Genomic DNA, 21117 nt, shown 5'->3' with positions numbered 1-21117 from the left:
GAAACAAAACCAAAGGCAAACCTAAGAAAAGACTAGGCTAAAAGTAAACTAGAGTACAGAGCACAATATCTTTGTTGTATTACAGACCATGCAACTGTTGGCTCTCAGGCATTTTCTGCTTCTACAATATCTTGTCAGTACTCTATCACTGAATTTTCTTTAGAAGCTTCTCAGAAAAATCTAAATTCCTTAGGCTTGCAAGTATTTAAGCCTACATAAATTGTCATCTACCATTTATGTTGTGGTATTTCTTAAATGTGATGGTGAAGTATCCCTGGCAAAAACCTCTTAACTGAGGCTAGAAACAAATATTTATTAGATAGGCTGGCAGGTCTTACAGGAAAATGGAGAAGCAGAAATCAGACAGCAGATAAGCAAGTATTTCTGAAAGTTCTAATGTGCAGAGGAGTTTATGATTCTTCCTCCACAAACTGTTCTAAGAAAGTTTTACCAAGCATTATGATGGTTACAAGGAACATAAAGCAATCTGAAAGATATGAGACAGTTGTAACTTCCTTATCCTTAATTTTTATAGATTCTTATGCTGGTTAATGTTGCATACCAGCAACAAACCCTCAGAGAAATAGGATAGTCAACAGTCTTTAAAAGAAAGCATTGAGGCCACAGTGTACTGGCCTAAGAAAAGCAGATGGTATAGGTTCTTTTACCATCCAAAATTATCAGAAATTTTATTACAAAAAAAAAAAATAAATTTTAGAGCTTCCATTTTTCTTTCAAATTCTTAGCTTAATGTTCAGTAAACAGGACTGGGAAAGCCAACTCAAACAGAAGCGACTGAGATGCAACAAAATTCAATGCCTCAGTAAAAGGCAGTTTCCGAAACATCAGTAAGAAAAATATTCAGGAAACTGTTTAAAATTCCTCACTCCTCTCCCAAGTATCAGTAACAAAATGAATAAAGCATTTAATTTCTCCTTGGCTAGGAGTCTTGGATATTCTGAGAGGCTGTTAAGCAGGTAGCTCTAGGACATGAAAAATGCATGCTAGTCGTTTTGTTCTTATGTCAGTTATTTAACACATTGTATATAAATCGCCTTCCAAGATATAGAGTTTAATCTTTTCTGGTTTTATTGCTTTACCATTTCACTTGTATTTATCTTGTATTTTGTGAAGATGTAACTCTGATTTAAAATTTCACATTTGTAGGCCTGTGTGTCAGTACTGCACACACAACTCAGCCAGTCACTACAGTGGAAATCACATCATTAGGCTTTAGAGATACCATCCTCCCTATGGACCAGTATGATTGGTAGTCCCCAATGAATTCACATTGAGTGTGCATATAGGACAGTAATGTCCATTGGGCAAGAGCTACCTCTCATTGCCTGTGCAATATCAAGCACAGTTTAGCCTCTATCGTGTTCAGAGCCAATAGGTGCTATTATGTAATTTTCATTCATTTATTTTCTCTACTGATAAGAAATAGCAATTTATTCATCAAGTATACAGCTATGTTCTACCTGCTTTATATTCACTTTTCTTTAAATGCAGCATAGAAACTTAAAATCGAAAAGCCTTCATGGGGCATGGGGGCCACTGTACTCCTATTGCAGGCACTGAGTCCTAGAGCCCCCTTCAGAAAACAAACCATATAGGAAAACCTCTTATGCTCCGCCTTATTAGTAGGCAGTGACATTTACTCTCATCATGCTCATTTCTGTGCTGGTTTTGTTCTGTCTTCCATGTTCACACTTCCCTTTCCCCTTGTTACTACACATAGATGTCCCTTTTCCAGTTCTTCTTTCTTTCTTTCTTATTCTCAGCTTTCATCATGGTTTCTCTCTCCTAGGTTTCTCAGAATTTCTTATCTTCTTCTCCTCTACCATTGTCCAAGCAACATCACCTCTCTAATAACAATGCTTTGTGTTCAGATGTTACAGATGCAGTAAACAAGGTTGAAAGATAACTGTGTGCAGTTTTGGGCCCCTCACTACAAGAAAGACATTGAGGTGCTGGAGCATGTCCAGAGAAGGGCAACGAAGCTGGTGAAGGGTCTGGAGAACAGGTCTTATGAGGAGCAGCTGAGGGAACTGGGATTGTTAAGTCTGGAGAAGAGCCTGAGGGGAGACCTTATCACTCTCTACAACTACCTGAAAGGAGGTTGTAGTGAGGGGGGTCCTCTGTGAACTTATGTTATTGTCATAATATTAGTTTTCTGTATTATCAGTTCTTATGCACAAACATGTTAACTGGCACGTAAGAGGTCCACGAACACCTTGGTCTGACTGACAGCAAGAAAAAAAGACGGTCTGTATTTCAAGTATGTCTAGTTCCATAACTCATCCAATTTTTCAACAAAATCTGATCTATCTTCATACCTAAATGAATGACTTCAGTAAGTAATTTACAGGCTCTGAATCCTGTTTGGCAGAGATGCTCAGCAGCCCTGAACTGTAACTTCAGTTTCAAACAGACTCCTCTCTCCTACATTCTCTCCCAGCTGCCTGAAGCATCCTGCTGCCCAGGGAGTTGGATGTTGTGAATCCTCCCCACGCACAGTGCAAGGAGTTCATATGCCTAACAGTGCCATGAATTCCACCCAACTCTCAGGCATTACATTGCTAAGCATTCTACCTCCTTAACATTTGGGCCTTAAGTGTTTTTTCAGAGATGCATTTAGTACAGGTGGAAAGCCATGAAACTGTTGGGAGAGATTATTTATTTGAAAATATTTCATCAGGAGAAACTCACCAAGATGACTCAGTTAATTTCCAAGGTTATCCCAAGGCAAAATATGTTGGTAGAAAAGTCAAATAAATAACACATACAAATACAGTTACAAACAATTGTGATTTTTGTGGAGAATAAGATTTTAAAAGCTAAAGTCTTTTAGCATTAAGGGCTGTTTACATATTCACATCCAGGGCAGCCGTCTAAAATTCAAAGCCTATTATCTTTCATAATCATTATCTCTATGAATTGAAACATATTTTTTTCAGTCCAATCAGGTACAAGACTACCCTTTTGTAATTACATGTTGGAATATTAAAAGTTCAAATTCTGCTAAGACGTGTGGCGCTCAAAGCTGAATTCACCCATAGGAAGGCTACATCAGCTTCATATAGAATAGATATGCCAAGTAGATGATACATGATCCTTGTGTAGATTATGCTGATAGTTATCAAATGTTCTTCCTCTGTCCCTGCAGTTTACATTCTTTGCCTCTTGTATCATGCCGTATGAGAACCGTATCTTGGCGAAAGCCACCGTACACAATATATCTGGGAAAAAAGAGACTCACAGTAGATGGAACAGCTTGGATTTGCCAGTCCTCAAATATGTCCTATACCCATCTTTGGTAACTTTTACTCAGTTAAACCCTTTTCTCTGCCCCTTGAGGCTCCCTAAAAATTGTCTTGCCATTATATATGTATGCAATTAAGCGTTTCTCCCAGGGACACAGCACTACCTCCAGGGTACACAGTACAACTGCTCTGAGATGATTATTTATACAGAGGGGTACAGAGAAGGCTTAAGATATCACAACTTTACTTCTTAAAACCTTTTCTACTCCAAGTAAATTTGAGTTTAGCACTTCATGATGAACAATTTGAGACCACAGAACAAGACAGCAGAAACATCAAGGCTTTAAGTCGACACAAGCATTCAGAAAAGCTGGAGCCAAGCAGGGAAGTTAATTTCAGAATAACAATTGCAATGACAACTGGATATAGGCAAACCTGGAAAGACTGAGCACTCCAGCCAAAATATCAATGTAGCCAAGAGGAGTAATGGTGTACATAACACTCACATGTGATTACTATCACATAAACAAAAATACCTGGGCTGGTGTGGAGAGCCTCGTTCCTCCTGGCACGCTGTTGAGTACCCACCAGAGTGCCCAATAAAAAGGCAGGCTACTTCTACCAAATTCCTGAGCTTCATTTTGAGACAAGTAACACCCATATCTCCCTTTATGGTCATTTGAAAGTAATAGGCACCTTTAAAATATGATTTATCTAGCCTATTTTAGGTGTCTGTTTTAGAAAAATTTGAATCACAGTCTACAAGTGCCTATTTCTGCATTCTCTATAAATAAAAACTGTGATGACTAGCTCAGAGTTCAATATTTACACTGGAGGCATCGCATTTAGTGAGACGAATTCAAGCCTTAGAGTTTAAATAAACAAGACAAAGAATAAAGTGTTTCAATAGCATGAACAGAAACAAGGCTTGCATCAGAATCTTGCAATATATGCTGAGATTTTTATCCATGCAGAAAAAGGAATTGCCAAAGAGACTTGGCCTTTTTAAAATGTTATTGGATATGTGTTTGCTAAGTAGAGGGTAAACAGGAAAAGAAAGGAAATGAAACAGAGGTGAGGGACTAATGAATACAGGACAAGGAAAACAACAGGAGAGCATGCATGATTGACATGAGGTCACCAGTGTGTGGGGAGTATGGTGGGGCATGAAAAGTCAAGCCCAACAATCAGGAAACTTAGGGTGGATGGTATCCAGCCAGAACTTCAGAGAGCAGCCTGGTCACATAGTCACTGTCTGATGTGCCCAGAATTGCTATTCCTGAACTTCCAAATCGTGGATCCAAGAAGGCAATGATATGGACTTGAAAGACAATATGTGAGTGTTATGGCATTAACAGCAATGAAAAACACTAAATACCTGTATTATTGTGAATCTGATAGTATATTCTTGATTTTTTGAGCTTTTCTCCAAAACCAAGAGAATGAATCAAACTCACTATTAAAAAAATTAGGATCTCTGGATCCTACATATTTTCTATGTAATCATACATATTATCTATGTAATAACTGAGCTCCCCAAACAAACATGAAATTTGTGTTAAAAAATCTAAGAATTAAGAAAGGATACGTTCTTTCAAACCATCTTCCCTGCCTGTCCTTATTTATTCAAATTTGTAGGACCTCAGGCTAGGACCTTTCTGCAACTTCTTTATTACACAACCTGTGTGACTTACACAAGTACTTCACAAAATCATGGAATCATAGAATGGTTTGGGTTGGAAGGGACCTCAAAGATCATCTAGTTTCAACCCCCCTGCCATGGCAGGGACACCTCCCACTAGACCAGGTTGCTTAAGGCTCCATCCAATCTGATCTTGAACACTGCCAGGGATGGAACATTCACAACTTCCTTAGGCAACCTGTTCCAGTGTCTCACCACCCTCAGGGTTAAGAACTTCTTCCTTATATCTAGTCTAAACCTGCCCTCTCCCAGCTTCCAACCATTACCCCTCGTCCTGTCACTGCAGGCCCTTGTAAAAAGTCCCTCCCCAGCCTTCTTGTAGGCCCCTTCAGGTAGTGGAAGGCCGCTATAAGGTCTCCCGGGAGCCTTCTCTTTTCCAGGCTGAACAAGTCCAACCCTCTCAGCCTGTCCTCATAGGAAAGGTGTTCCAACCCTCTGACCATCTTGGTAGCCCTCCTCTGGACTCACTCCAACAGCTCCATGTCTTTCCTGTGCTGGGGGCTCCAGAGCTGGACACAGTATTCCACATGGGGTCTCACGAGGGCAGAGCAGAGGGGCAGAATCACCTCCCTTGACCTGCTGGCCACACTTCTCTTGATGCAGCCCAGGATATGGTTGGCTTCCTGGCTGCAAGCGCACACTGTTGGCTCATGTTCATCTTATCATCCACCAGCACGCCCAAGTCCTTCTCCCCAGGACTGCTCTCAATCCACTCATTGCCCAGCCTGTATCTCTGCTTGGGATTGTCTCGACCCATGTGCAGGACCTTACACTTGGCCTTGTTGAACTCCATGAGTTTTGCAGAGGTCCACCTCTCCAGGGATGAGGGAGATCATGACCTGTCAAGGTCCCTCTGGATGGCCTCCCTTCCCTCCAGCGTGTTGACCTCACCACAAAACTTGGCATCATTGGCAAACTCGCTGAGGGTGCACTCGATGCCACTGTCCATGTCACTGACAAAGATGTTAAGTAACACCAGTCCCAGTAGAGATCACTGAGGAACACCGCTTGTCACTGATCTTCACTCAGACATCGAGCCATTGATCACAATCCTTTGAGTGTGACCTTCCAGCCAATTTCTTATCCATTGAGTGATCCAAATGTCAAATCCATGTCTTTCCAAATTGGAGACCAGGATGTTCATGCGGGACAGTGTCAAAGGCTTTGCACAAGTCCAGACAGATGACATCAGTTGCTATTCCCTTGTCAATTTGTGCTGTAACTCCATTATAAAAGGACACCAGTTTTGTCAGGCAGGATTTTCCCTTGGTGAAGCCATGTTGGTTGCCACCAATCAGCTCCAAATTTTCCATGTGCCATAGCAGAGCCTTCAGGAGAATCTGCTCCATCATCTTGCCAGGCACAGAGGTGAGACTGACCGCAAATACTTCCTTTGGTATGGTTGCTGCCTTTGAATCCTTCCCATGCTCAAGCTGCAGGCTACTTCTACTGTGCATCTGGGAATAAGCTCCCATGAGCAACATGAAGATTCAAGTGCCTCATGACCACTCTTCCCTTGCAGGCCATCCATACCTATCCTGAGTCCAGAATAGCTAATCCTGTCTTCTCTGGTGGTTAGCAAAAAAACACTCCTAGGTTCCTGACCATGCTCTGTGATCACACTGCAGGGACAAAAGGGTGAAACAGAGGCTTCTGGGATTGCTGAAAAATGCCTATGGCAGATAAGAAGGTACGCTGAAGCACAAGGTACCTGAGGTTTGTACCAGGAGTTCTAAAAAAGCTACCTGGGATGCTTCAAAAAGAAAGAAGAAACAGTGAATGAATCAGGCCTCCAGCTATGTTTCCTGCCCAGAGTGCAGAGCTCATCAGCATGTTCACAGAATTGAACAAGACAAGGTACAGCCACAACTGTAGACACAGGTGGTTTGGACTTTGTTAGAAGATGGAAAAGTGTCTTGCTCTGGTATTCAGACCTACAAAGAACATGGCTGCATGTCAGTGTCTTTCCCACCTGAGTTAAAGAGAATTCCTTGAACAGTGATAGTGCTCACCACAAGTAGCCTGAGAACAAAAGGTCACTTTAAACCCTCAGAACTTAGTTACAGGATCCAAAAGTATGAAAATGCTTCTTATTTACACGTTATGATTATATATTATACAAATACTTTCTTATATTATCATATTTGCTTCATTTGGCATTAAAATTTGTTAGTTTCAAAAGGAATAAAACCCTAAGAATGATTAATTCTTTGTGATTTGGAAATAATTCTAAGAAAACATTTAATTTTGATTTTAAAAATTTATGAAGGATTCTCTCAAATATGATTTACATCCCTTAGTGGGTTGGCTTCAGTTCCTTATTTTTTTGTACAAAATACTTATCAAAGCTCTTTGTGTTATCTTGGATAACAACGCAGCTTTCATGTAAACATACAACTTATGTATCCTATTTTTTCGTACATACTGGGTTAAGTCCTGAGGGAAATAAATGCCACAAAGTTAAACTGATTTACATCAGCTGTTACGGCAACTTACACTATGTGGTGATTTAGTCTGCTTTAATTATTCAGAATTGCTTCAATTTATACTGCACATCCATGGAAAATTAAAAATACAGGAAATGCCACTTCAACTTACAGCCTCTTTTGACTCTTCTGTACTATCTTGGTTTGCCTGTAGTGAAGAAGATTGTATCAGATAGGCTAAGGATGGATCGATACAGGCAAACTGACAAATACCTAAATGTTTCATTTCCATGATGTTTGACAGTCCTGTGTCACATCTTATACTTTTACCACGTCTCCTATAAGGAAGTGCTTTGAAACACCAGAAGTGACTACAGCAGGTTTTTTTTCCTCAAGAGTTTCAATATTAAAAAGTGAAATGTAATAAAAATATATTGGCTAGCCACTTGTGTGGTGTAGATCAGTCTACCTCCTTTAGTTTTAGTGCTGCCTTTCCAACCTACATCAGCAAAGGACTTAGTATCAGAGAGCCTGTAATGCTCTGAACTCATTACATTTTGGTATGAAAAGTTACATCGTTGATCATCAGCTATATCATTAGACTTTCTGGAGAACAGCTGGAATAAGAAAGATATTGTTGTCAATTTGCTGAGCAAGAGTCTTAGTTTCCCACTACAATGATGCAAAAGCTTTTGAAAGAGCCAGTTTAAAAAGATAAGTCAGCCAACACTCATTTTTCAGTATTTCACCTCCATTGTTTCTTAAATATCTGTACAGTATCAACAGCAAGAGTACTTTTGAGACTAGAGGAAACCTTGTTGCAAAAGCTTTCCAACTCCAAGTGCCTTCTGTACTACAACATCATTTTGTAACCTCTCTTCAAATATCTCTCTAACCCTAAGGGTTCAAATCCAAAAAGTTCAGAAATCAATGGCCACTTAGACTCCATTAGCTTCAATGAGCTTTTAATAATCCTGAGATCATTGTGAAGTAAAAGTCTTTTCCAACAGAAACATTTCACGTTATAGCAAAAAAATTCCAGAGTCAACGGAATCTCAGAAGTGGAGGTTTTTCTTTACTCAGCTCTCGTTTCTCTCTCAGAGGGCATAAAAGAAGCAGAACTTTATCCAAGATTCATACTTGTTTCCTGAACATTTGGAGATTATCTTCCCCTCTTTCCAGGTGTCACTGGGATGGTACGTGTGGGTATTTCTAGTACAAGTATTTTCATGTGCTTCCCTTCTTCTCAGACGATGAAAGCCCATGAACAATCAGTATCCTGCATGTAGTTGTTCTTTTCAGGTGCATTACCTTCACAATTTGACTACCAAATGGATTTGATCCATTTTGCTTTGATGTGAAATAGCAAACATGACCTCAAAGCCATTTTCTAAATAATGTTCTCAAAAGCAGGACCTCTCTGTAGGACAATTAGGTCAATTCTGGGAAAAAAAAAAAAAAAAAAAAAAAAAAAAAAAAAAGAAAGAAAAAAAAAAAAGAAAAGAAAATCTACAACACCCATGAAGTAAAAAGCTGCTGGGGAAGGAACTTACTAGCAAAAATATTATGTCTGGAATAGCTCCACAGATTTGTGGTACTTACATTTGTATTTCCTCCTGTATACTACCAGATATTTATCAAGGATGGATGGTAATAAAGCAGAAGAATATTCGCTTAATACTCTGAATTCCTAATCTTCACAGCCATAATGTACTATTTGACTCTAGTGCACCTCTCCTGAATGAAGTGAAATTATGCCAGAGGGAAAAGATCCTCCCTTATCTCCTCAAGGGCACATTTATGCTACATAACGCAGTGCGACACAGAATTATGCCAACCGGCTGCAGTGCATACCGAGAGCAGTGTAGTTGTACCGTGACATTACTCCAGCTGAGCTGAGCAGCTCTGCTAATACACCAACACTCTTCTGGGACTGCAACCTCTCTTTCAGCCTGCACTCAAATTTCCCCAGAGAGTACAGTGGGAACAACCTAGCGGCCTGTACAGCAGCTAATATCTATTATTAGTAGTGTCAGAAGCGTTTCTGAATATAAGTTGAATATTGGTTCTAGTATCTAGTCCCTGAAGTTATTCTTAGATAGCTCCACAGAGGTGCAAGATTAACTTTGGCATCCATTAGTACTTCATTTATGTTTGAGCTAAACAACTACAAAGCCAGTAGGCAATGCTGCTGTAAGATTATTGACTCCTATGTGATGTGACCTAACCTTCACAGACAGAAAAAAAATGTGCCACACTGAAAGGATATAGTTTATGCTTAATTTAAAAGCTTAAAAAAAGAGCCCAAACATTTTGTCCAAATTCCTTATTTCTAAGTGCTTAGAAGAAAACATGTTTGTATACTGTGGAGAGAGGTTTGGTTTTTTGGCCTGCATGTGTACTAAGATTTCCTCTGTACTTCGATTCTGCTTAGCTGTCACAATGTGAATAACAAACATATGAGTTTAAATGTTCCCAAAGAAGGATAAACAAATAGAAACAGTTGTGGGCAACCTTCAACAGGAAACAATGGCTGGGCCAGCAACACGCTCTGAATTCTGCTGCAGCAGTCATGGCAGGAGGCTGGGCTGGCCATTAACAAATGACAAATGCTCTCTAGTAATGCCTCTCCCCTCTAAAAAGGGGAAGAGAGAGACAATAAGGGAGAGAGACTTATGGGTTGGAAAATAAAACTAAAACAGCTTTAATGAAACAATAACAATAAATAGAAAATATTATAACATTAATAAGAGAATAATGAAATATATATAAACCCAATATTGAACCCAACCGCCCTGATGACTACGTCACTACCAACGCTGCAGAGCTGCTGCTGGGGAAGTCCCAGGCTGGACTCAGCAGCAGATAGGAACTGGGTTCAGGAACAGATGGATCAGGATTGAAGGCAGAAGAATGGACAGAGTCCTCCTTGGACTCCAGCCGTTGAAGAAGAGCACTTAATCTTTGTGATCCCTCGGCTTTATACTGAATGTGACGTATATGGAATGGAATACTTTGTGGCTCAGGTTTGGGTCACTCCTCCTGTCTGCTCCTTCCAGCTGGTGCAACCTTTTTTCCTCATTATGACCGTTTTACTTACAACACTTCAACATGGAGCACAAGAATAGCAATTACCTTAGTGTTTATAGGAGCAACCATTAGCAAGAGCCTTTCTTCATATCATTCCTTGGTAGTAACTGTAAACATCAAGCGCTATCACTCTTATCACTCATATCTGGCCCTTCTACCATTTCTTTGTAGAATAAACAGTAAAAAAATTAAGATCAGAATGATAGATAATTTCTATCATTAATAGTTGTTAAATAACTAGCACTCGCTGTGATATCCAGCAATAATTATTTTCTCCCTGCTCCTTTTCTTACCTTCCAAATATTGGTATAAATTGTGGATTTAGCAGGTGGCTTCTTAAATGTGGTTTCTGTTTTCTTCTGTAAACATCTCAGAAGAAAGTTTTCTAACACTTTCGCTTTCCCAAGCTAGCTGAAACAAACAGATATTTTGTATTAAGTTAAAAAAGAGATGCAGTTATTTTGTAGTAAATTAAAAATAATATATAGTAAAAATACTTACTGTATTTCAAAATGCTTTATAATCCTAAATGTTACTGCTGGAAAAGGCCTTCATTACACCATCTGTGTCAATGCTCTGCTAATGTAGAACCGAATACTAGTAAGAAAATACAGCATTTTTAAAAAATACAAAAATGCATCCCAATTAAGCAGTGATGTCACAAGTCCAGACATTACCTGTTCATCTTCATATAAAACCCAGATAAAAGGTTTTGCAGAAGAGTTAAGGGAGAAGTGGTTTGAGGAAAGAGCAGCTGCACAATGATGTCACAGAATCACAGAATGGCAGGGGTTGGAAGGGACCTCTGGAGATCATCTAGTCCAACCCCCCTGATAAAGCAGGTTCACCTACAGCAGGTCACACAGGATCACTTCTAGGCAGGTTTTGAATATCTCCAGGAAAGGAGACTCCACAACCTCCCTGGGAAGCCTGTTCCAATGCTCTGCCGCCCTCGATGTAAAGAAGTTTTTCCTTATGTTGAGGCGGAACTTCCTGTGCTCCAGTTTGTGCCTATTGCCCCTTGTCCTGTCGCTGGGCACCACTGAAAAGAGCCTGGCCCCATCCTCTTGACACTCTTCTTTTAGATATTTATAAGTATTGATAAGGTCCTCTCTCAGTCTTCTCTTCTCCAGGCTAAACAGACCCAGGACTCTCAGCCTTTTCTCATAAGAGAGATGCTCCAGTCCCCTCATCATCTTCGTAGCCCTCTGCTGGACTCTCTCCAGTAGTTCCCTGTCCCTTTTGAACTGGAGGGCCCAGAACAGGACACAGTGCTCCAGATGTGGCCTCACCAGGGCAGAGTAGAGGGGGAGAATAACCTTCCTCAGCCTGCTGGTCACACTCTTCTTAATGCACCCCATGATACTATTGGCCTTCTTGGCCACAAGGGCTCATTGCTGGCTCATGGTCAACCTGCTGTCCACCACAACCCCCAGATCCTTCTCCACAGAGCTGCTCTCCAGTAGGTCGACCTCCAGCCTGTACTGGCGCATGGGGTTATTCCTCCCAAGGTGCAGGACCCTACACTTGCCCTGATTGAACCTCATTAGGTTCCTCTCTGCCCAGCTCTCCAGCCTGTCCAGGTCTCGCTGAATGGCAGCACAGACTGCTGGTGAGTCAGCCACTCCTCCCAGTTTTGTGTCATCAGCAAACTTGCTGAGGGGGCACTCTGTCCCTTCATTCAGGTCGTTGATGAATATATTGAATAAGACTAGACCTAGTACTGACCCCTGGGGAACATTGCTAGTTACAGGCCTCCAATTAGACTCAGCACCACTGAACACGACTCTCTGAGCTCTGTCCTTCAGCCAGTTCTCAATCCACCTCACCGTCCACTCATCTAACCCACACTCCCTAAGCTTACCTATGAGGATGTGATGGGAGACAGTGTCAAAAGCCTTGCTGAAGTCAAGGCAGACAACATCCACTGCTTTCCCCTCATCCACCCAGCCAGTTGTGTCATCATAGATGGCTATCAGTTTGGTGAAGCATGATTTCCCCTTGATGAATCCATGCTGACTGCTCCGGATAATCCTCTTTTCCTCCACCTGTTTAGAGATAACATCCAGAATGAGCTGTTCCATCACCTTTCCAGGGATGGAGGTGAGTCTGACAGGTCTGTTGTTTCCTGGATCCTTCTTTGTGTCCTTTTTGAAGATTGGGGTGACATTGGCTTTCCTCCAGTCCTCAGGCACCTCTCCTGTCCTCCATGACATGTCAAAGACAACAGAGAGTGGCTTAGCAATAACATCTGCCAGCTCCTTCAGCACTTGTGGGTGCATCTCATCTGGGCCCATGGATTTGTGAGTGTCCAGTCCAGCTAAGAGATCCCTAACCCAATCGTCCTTGACCAAGTGGCTGTCTTCCTTCCTCCAGACTTCCTCTGGTACCTCCAAGGCCTGGGATTCCTGAGGACCAGCCTTAGCAGTAAAGACTGAGATGAAGAAGGCATTCAGTAACTCTGCGTTCTCCGTATCCTCTGTCACAAGGGCACCTGCCCTGTTCAGCAGGGGGGCCACATTTTCCTTTCCTTTTGCTGCTGATGTATTTGAAGAATCCCTTCTTATTGTCTTTGATGTCCCTAGCCAGTCTTAATTCCAAATGGGCCTTAGCCTTCCTGATTGTTAGATGTGATAAAGCAGCAGGGTCCAGCTGTCAGCCTCCAACAGGCATCTTCCATTTGGTCTTCCACCTTTTCCTAAGAGGCAGCAACACTTTGGGCTGGGAATGTCCAGGCCCAGAGAATCTGAACCAGTGGTCACTGAACCCCTAAACCAAATCTCCCAGCTCCAGAAGCTGCACTCTTCAGGTGAAGATGACTCTTCCTGATTACAGCCTACTGTATCGCTGTAGTCTTCATACACCTGCCTGAAAGCTGCCAGGAGCTTGATTTCAGCACTGGAGCTCGGTACTCAGTGGAAAACCTGAGAAGTCTTTTTTGAATGGCTCCTCTGCTCTGTGTCACTCAATGAAAAAAATCTGCACTTCTGTTACATATACTTCCTCTGCAGCTCCATGAAACTGTGTATTAGATACAAAATGTGAGAACTACCAGGCTGTTCACCAGTTTTGGTAGGCTACAAAGAAAAAGACATTCCTGAAAACAGGATGCCACAGTATTCTGGTCCCTAGTGTCACAACCGTAAAGTATTCATGCCCTTAACTAAAAGTGTAATTTCATTCCTTTAAGGCATTTTAAATTTTTAGCGTATTTTAGGATAAGAGAATGCGGGAAGTGTGGGAAAGATATTCATGTCCCCTAACCACAAATGAAACTTAGAAACTAGGAAAACAAACAGTTACTTTCCTTTCCAGGTTGAGTAAAAACCCTACAGACAGCAAAAAAAATGGCAATTCTGGGTCTCCATCTGCTCTCTAACCAGATATTGTTTTTCCACAATTGTCTATAAAGGGCATTAACAGAGTTAGGAAAGGTGAGGCCTGAACTAGATATTTCAGATAATTGTGTTTTCATTTATCAATCTGACTACTAGCAATCAGGGAATTTTGTTAAAAACTCCAATGATTTTTATCTTGACAGTGCCTCTTTAATAACTAAATGGAATTCATATTAATTATTTATCTCCTTTAAAGTGCACTGAATAGCTTTGCTGAAAATTACCACATTTATATTTATAGAACACTAGCACATGTATAGATAGGTTAAAAATTCATTATTTATACTGTGTTGGCTTTATTTATAGGAATCAAGTTCAGTAATTAGCATCATGTACAAGATGCAGCACATTCAGCTTTAGTGGAGTGGGCACAGTGTGGAAAAAAATGCTAAACGGAAAGCTCTAGTATGTTCAGAACTCAAACAAACTACTCTCTAGCCTATTGGTTAGTAAGGAAACGTTTTTAGCAGTGATGGCAAAGTTGATAGAAATAACATCATTTGGTCTGCTTTGTCATTCCTGGATTTTTAGTGACTTTTTTATTTCTTTAGTCCTTAATTTAAGTGTTCTACTCAGTGTAGTTACTCAGGTTTACCTTGTTCTTTTAAAAGAGGTGGAGAACAGCGCAAAAGGAAAAAGTGCATAAAACACAGTGGGCTAAATCTTGTGTTTAAAACTTCTTACTTCTAAGGGAAGCAGTATGAAAACAACATGTAGAGCAATTTCTTCCAGCCGTAGTAAAACTCAAACCTTCTCCATGTCAGTGAAATGAATAACCTCTCTGTTACACGGGATTTTTTATGTTATTAAGGTTCTGAAAAACTCCAAACAAGCTTCACCCTATATTTACAGGTTATATTTATTGAAATTGGCCTGCAAAACACAAACCTTAAACATTCAGAGGTTTACAGAGAAAAATCTTAAGGCTGTAATCCTGTGGCCTTGTACCTAGCAAGACTGAATGCAGTCCACTTTTATTGCCATCATGTAACTAATGCACCATCAATATTTCATGCATGTAATTTCAAATGAGTAAATAGCTTTCCGCAAGTTGCATAATTTGCTCATAATCTCAGTGCGTCTTGTTCTATTTGAAGCTAAGTGCCACCATTTTTAAAATGCCCCAGCAGGAATGATTCAGTCTAGCCAAGAATGATTATATCTTACAAAGCCCCCAACCTCAGTCTTGCCACCACCCGTATTTATTGCTAAGGTGAACTGTTTATCCCAATGCAAACACCAAAACAAAGCCAGGCAACAGACCCTACCAAATATTTAGCATAGTGACTATTTAGTCACTAACGGAGAGACAAGGGAGCAAGCGAAAAGCTAAGCTGTGACAGACGAGGTGTGCTACGTTTAGGGAAGGCAATGAAACCATGGGCTCAGCCATTAACCTTCAAGGAAGAAAAGCCAGGCCTACTGCTTTAAAAATTGCTGGAACCAATCTTTCACCATGACAAGCATTAGTAATGAATAATTAAGCATTTAATATAATGTTGCTTTGGTGAAAAATGATAATTTTACAATTGATGGCCCCTAAACCTATTCAGAGTTATTATGGTGCAGTAAAAGCAGGAAGAGAGCTTTGATGAAATGCATGTTTTGCAGTGGAGGGGTTTTTTCCCCTGTGTTTTTTTTTCCTGATGGCTGGACTGAAGCAGTTACAGTTATTAGGCTTAAAATCTTTTCAGACATGAACAGTGGCCCTGCTGAGAGAATTTCATGAAAAATTTAAAAAGGAAAATTCAACCTGGAACAGTCTTACGTCTCATGCCAGCCCGCCTGAGGTCGAACTGTGTTTTCCTCCATAATATTCAGCTAATGGCAGGGAAATAAATCATTCAGCAGATGCAAATGCTGAAACCCTCCAAAATGAAACTTTAACAACTCGACTTGAGAACCTATCTTGATTAAGTGATATAATTATTTAAAACAATTTAACAGATGCTGTCTTATTTAGTTCCCCATAATCAAATGTTTATTGCAAAAGAAATATTTGAGCAGTAAATTATTTGAACTGTACTCTAAGACCTCTTTTTGCAGTTAAGAAAACTGAAGAACTAAGCTGCAGTGACTCCTCACAGACATTCTCTTCCTCAGAGCCTGCTGCTCTTAGCAAGAATTTTAACTGCAGGTTATCACAAAATACAAGTTTTGGTGGGCCTCATGAGGAGACAAGAGTGTATTTTTTCATGATATATCAGGTGAAATTATATTGGTCTGGTTTAAATTGGTTCAAATATAACTGCTTTAGAATCCACTTTCTAATACAGCACAGAGGAGTTAAATAAATAATGACAACCTTTATACCATAGCTAAGAGGTGATGGGAAGTCTTCGCTCTTTACAGTCTTTACACTTAGGTATGACATTTGCCAATGACATTCAGTGTACATTTGGTTCAACTCCCCCTAAACAGTCACAGGCACTGTGGGTTTTCAGTGTATCATGAATTATCCTTGAGAAATAAAAGGCTAAAAAAAAAGTATCATCTAATCCTTCATAACAGGATTTAGGCTATATTTTCCTCTCAGTGGAGCTGATTATTCTCTTAACCTCATAAAGATTGAATCACATCTATGGTAAATCTCTCCTTCTGACTTTAAAAACCACAGTGGATTGTGAGGAGTGTGCATATGTGTGCACACACAAGTGTTTAGAGGTACCAATCCGTCAGAAATAAATACAAATCAAGAAAAAGCATACAGTTAAAGTATTCTCCAGACAGATTGCAGTCTATAGTTGTGTAGAAATGGCCACTAGCTGGTTGCAACAACTTCTTTTCCCAGGGTTTAAAAATGCATCAGCTACAGGAAAATCTGGTAAGCAGATTACTACTGAAAGTCTGACCTCGAATAGTTCACAAATAAATGATTAATCCCAGGCTCCTAGAAAGAGATGAACTACAGCTTTTTCTAAACACCTAGAAAGCTTTCTAGAAGACTATCTGCAGTAACCAGAGATGAAACATTATGAGTCTCTGAAGTATAACTATTTTTCCTTTCTCTTGATAGTACATTTTTCAAACTAAAAATAAATAAATAAATAAATGCTGGAGTGGGGTTTTCCTCTCAAAGTTTGTTCTTGAAAAGCAGACAGAGTAACTCCACCATGATTTTGAGCAGATCTTAACTATCACTGTTCCACAGAGTTTGGGGTGAAGTTATCAACAGAGGCACAGCTAGCAGTGCCACCTCCCCTTAGTCCCAGTCACCCTGACATCATCTGTGCCCTATCCTCAAAGAACATCACCATCATGACACTCCATTCTACCTACACGCTTTGAAAAAGAACACCTTAGGACTGACTCTGAGTGCATCAACACAGAGTCTAACAATTTATGTTCTTAATTTAAGAAAATTGATACAACTTTTAACCTCACTTCAGTCAAAAAATTATTTCTGTCAGTCACTGCTGCAAGACGGTAAGTCATGACCAATTTCCTCTCTCCCAAAAAATGAAATCAAAAGATATACAACAGAGTGGAGCTAATAGCTGGAGTTTATTTTCTGCATGTTTCTCTTCAGGTTTGTTTTTCTGTAGGTGTTTTTTTTTTCATATACAAGATCTTTACTGACAGAATTCCATAACTTCAGATACACTAAAGTGGAAAACCTGCATTTTTCTCTTAAACTGGTTATAGGTAAACAGACTGAAAACATCCAGTCTGCATATCATGTATTTTTTATACTTTTGTAATTTTTGTAACATTTTCTGGTGTTATTTTCCAATTCTTTCTACAGAAGTGGAAGAAAGAGTACCGGTTAAATCTATTCTTTCTTTAAAAAAAGTTTTGCTTATTTATTGTATTACTAGATTCCTTAAAACAATGGATGGAAGTATGTGCCCATAGCTAAAGAACAGTGTTGATAATAGTAAAAGATTATTCTCAAAACAATATTTTATTACTTGATCCTGATCCTTTCTTTGTACAATTAGGGTGAATTCCAGACTCCACAGACATCAGTCAATATCTAGGAGCGAAATTTCACAGTTACCTCTTGTGAGTGTATTTAAATTGTCTGTACATGGATGAGATGTATATTGAAGCTCATTTTTTCTATTTTCTAGATTGTTCAATATGAGCCAGGTCTGTAGTCACATTGGCACAGCACTGAATCCAAGCGAATACGTGCTACTAAGAAACATAGTGTATCAGCTTAGACAAAATCGTAAGATGCTTCTGACTGGCTCCGATATTAGGCTGGGCAAGATGCCCCCAAAAGGCCACAGATGTGGTGTTAGTAACTTCAGGGCCCTTCAGGTCTGCTTAGTATGAGCCTGTGTTCTGGACCTCATCTTAAAACACCCATTGTGCCTTTCGTATGAATTAACCAAGACCTTAATATGCTGTTTTAGAGTACAACGCAATTCAGGATAAGCTTAATTGCAGGAAGCTGCCTGTCTTCTATCAGGAACAAAGCTCTGGAAGTAACAAGTACCGGGTTTTCATCTTCTCACTGAATATGCCTCATTTGAAAATCCCAGATAAGAATGGAGCTTGAAAGTGAAGACATTAAATAGTATCCACCCTACTGGTAAATAATACTGAAAAGCACAGAAAATTCAAGGGAAGGAAGGAGAAAGTTAATTTTGCATAGAAAGAGAGGTTAACTTGCTCTTGGTATCAGAAATAGAACACTCTAACACACATCAAACCTAGAAAAATACCTCCAGTTCCTTTCTAACATGAATTCTCAGGCTTGGGCTGTGGCTGACCGGAATTCGGGGCCAGCATTCAGTTGGGGCCAGCTAGAATTACACATTTTGTTATGGACACCAAAATGGTACTCAAGCTGAAGACCTAAATATGATCCACTGATTGTATCGACACCTGGAATGTAACAACACAAAGGTTGTTTGTAGTTTTTTCTCCAGAAACCTCTTCTTAAGACCAAAGAAATTAAGCTCAGCACTCATTCTTATTCACCCAACATGTATATCAATATAGGATAAGCAAAGAAAATGAGATCTTTTAGAGTACTTCTTCCACATATAGAATCATCTCCAATATGTATACACCACCAAAGATTTCAAAGAACAAAAACACAGATGGAAAACTAGCATATGTAACAGGGAACAGGAGGGAATATAGGCTTATATAAAGGCAATCCAAAATTCTCTGGAGCTGTTAAGTTTAGGAAACCTGATAGGTTTCCTATGAAGGCATTTTTCTTGCTTCTCAGCAGAGACAACACCAACTGGATAAGTTTACTGCTATTAACACCAGAAATCTCTATATAAATAAATTACACTGTGGCCTCAGTACATCACTCAAAAAATTCCCTACATTTCATCAACACAAGCCTTAGTGAGGGAAAGACACACCTTTGAGAGGGATCCAGCCAGAGGGCAAAGTCCAAAAAGTCCAATAAGACAGCAACAATACTTCAGAGAAGCTCACCTTGGATCAGAGAAGGAGCAGCAGGTTGAAGGAATCATTAGCCTTCCTATCCCTGCATTCCTCCAGATTTTTCACTGACTTCTACCCAGTCAGTGAATAGAATGGACAGATTCAACTGAGAAAGTTATTTCTGCACAAGACATGATTCACGTATCATTAATGTTATGGTGCAAATTCAAACAGTAAGTGTCCATAGACATGCATACACTTTCACTGAACACCCTTTTACCCAAACCCAGGTTAACACTTTCAAAACATGTATCTGCATCCTTGCTGGGAAAGAGAAGCCCGGTGTTCTCATAGAATCACAGAATACCAGGTTGGAAGGGACCTCAAGGATCATCTAGTCCAGCCTTTCAAGGTAAAAATATAGTTTAAATTATATGGCCCATCATATGGCCCTGTCAACCTGAGTCTTAAAACTGTCCAATGTAGGGGAATCCACCACTTCCCTTGGGAGATTTTTCCAATGTCTAATTGTCCTTATGGTGAAAAAGTTTCTTCTGAAGTCCAGTTGCAATCTCTCCAGGACTAACTTGTATTCTCAATGCACAACACACTAAGAGCACACCTCTTCTATTTATAAGCTGTCCAACACTATTTCCCACTATGCATCTCCCCGTCTTTTTACAGAAAGGTCTACACAGTCACACAAGGCAGCACTGTGTATGCCTGAATCCAACACTGGATTATAAATATAAGATGCAATTTGACTCTTTTCTTTCCACATATTTAGTAATTTCCGCTAAAGATTTGCCTTTTCCCAATAAAAATTTGTTTTTGGAAATGCTAATGTACAAAATATCATTTATCTGAGACAATGGGAGATTGGATTACTGGGTAAGTATTTGGACCTCAAAGATTGGCATTTTAGTCTTAGTCAAACCACACTCTTATTGTGTTACCTTACCAATTACTTTAATCAGTTCCCCATCAGTAAAATTGGCTAAGACATTGCTACCTAAATTGTTACACATGTTCCAGGGCATCAAAGTCAGTAACAATCATAGACGGATCAGTTACTTTGGTGAATAGAAGTAAAAAGGTATCTAAACAGAGAGACATGACTACTGGGTAAAATCAGGATATGTATAACATAGGCAATTTGGGACCTATTTTTTTATAAATGCATTTATGTGTGTATATATATGCATCTACAAAAAAGTAAACTGTATGCATAAACAGTATGAAACAGCAGTTTCTAATACACAGCTCTAATACAAATTACAATCCTTTCCAATAACAATCTTTTCCAGTTGATTTCCTTTGTTAAGTTGACCATAATAGATCCAATACATGAACAAAAGGATCCAAGGAGCAGCTACTGAGGATACACCCAGTCTGCATGATTCACTGTGTTCACTGAAGCAAACCAGCAGTATTTTGAGTGTCTTTCTTTTCATCCATATAATATTCGCTATACATTTTATCATGTCTGCAATATCTTTGGTAATAGAATCTGCTGGCATTTGCAGGAGGTATTTGAGAAACTGCTCCTTCCACTCTCACTCCCAGAGTAAAAAAAAAAAAAAACACAAAAAAAAACCCCCTCAAAACACTGTGGCAGTCTAAATATATGTGAAACTGGGTGTATTGTAGAATGTGCTTAGATTTCACAGGACAAAAGATTTCTGCCTCAATACAGGGACCATCCAACCCTGAGATCCCTGTGGATGAATCAATACCTTGAAGTGTAGCCATGACAACCATAGAGATCAAATAGGCTCAGCACACACCGTATTCACAGTATTGATTTTTCAGCACAGGACAATACAGTGCTCTCAGTGCCTGAATATGGATGAGGAGTAGCTGGCTGAGGCAGACTTCAC

Source organism: Leptosomus discolor, chromosome 2 (genome assembly GCF_034619465.1).
Source record: "Leptosomus discolor isolate bLepDis1 chromosome 2, bLepDis1.hap2, whole genome shotgun sequence".
NCBI lineage: Eukaryota > Metazoa > Chordata > Aves > Leptosomiformes > Leptosomidae > Leptosomus > Leptosomus discolor.
This window is presented reverse-complemented; position numbering follows the sequence as displayed.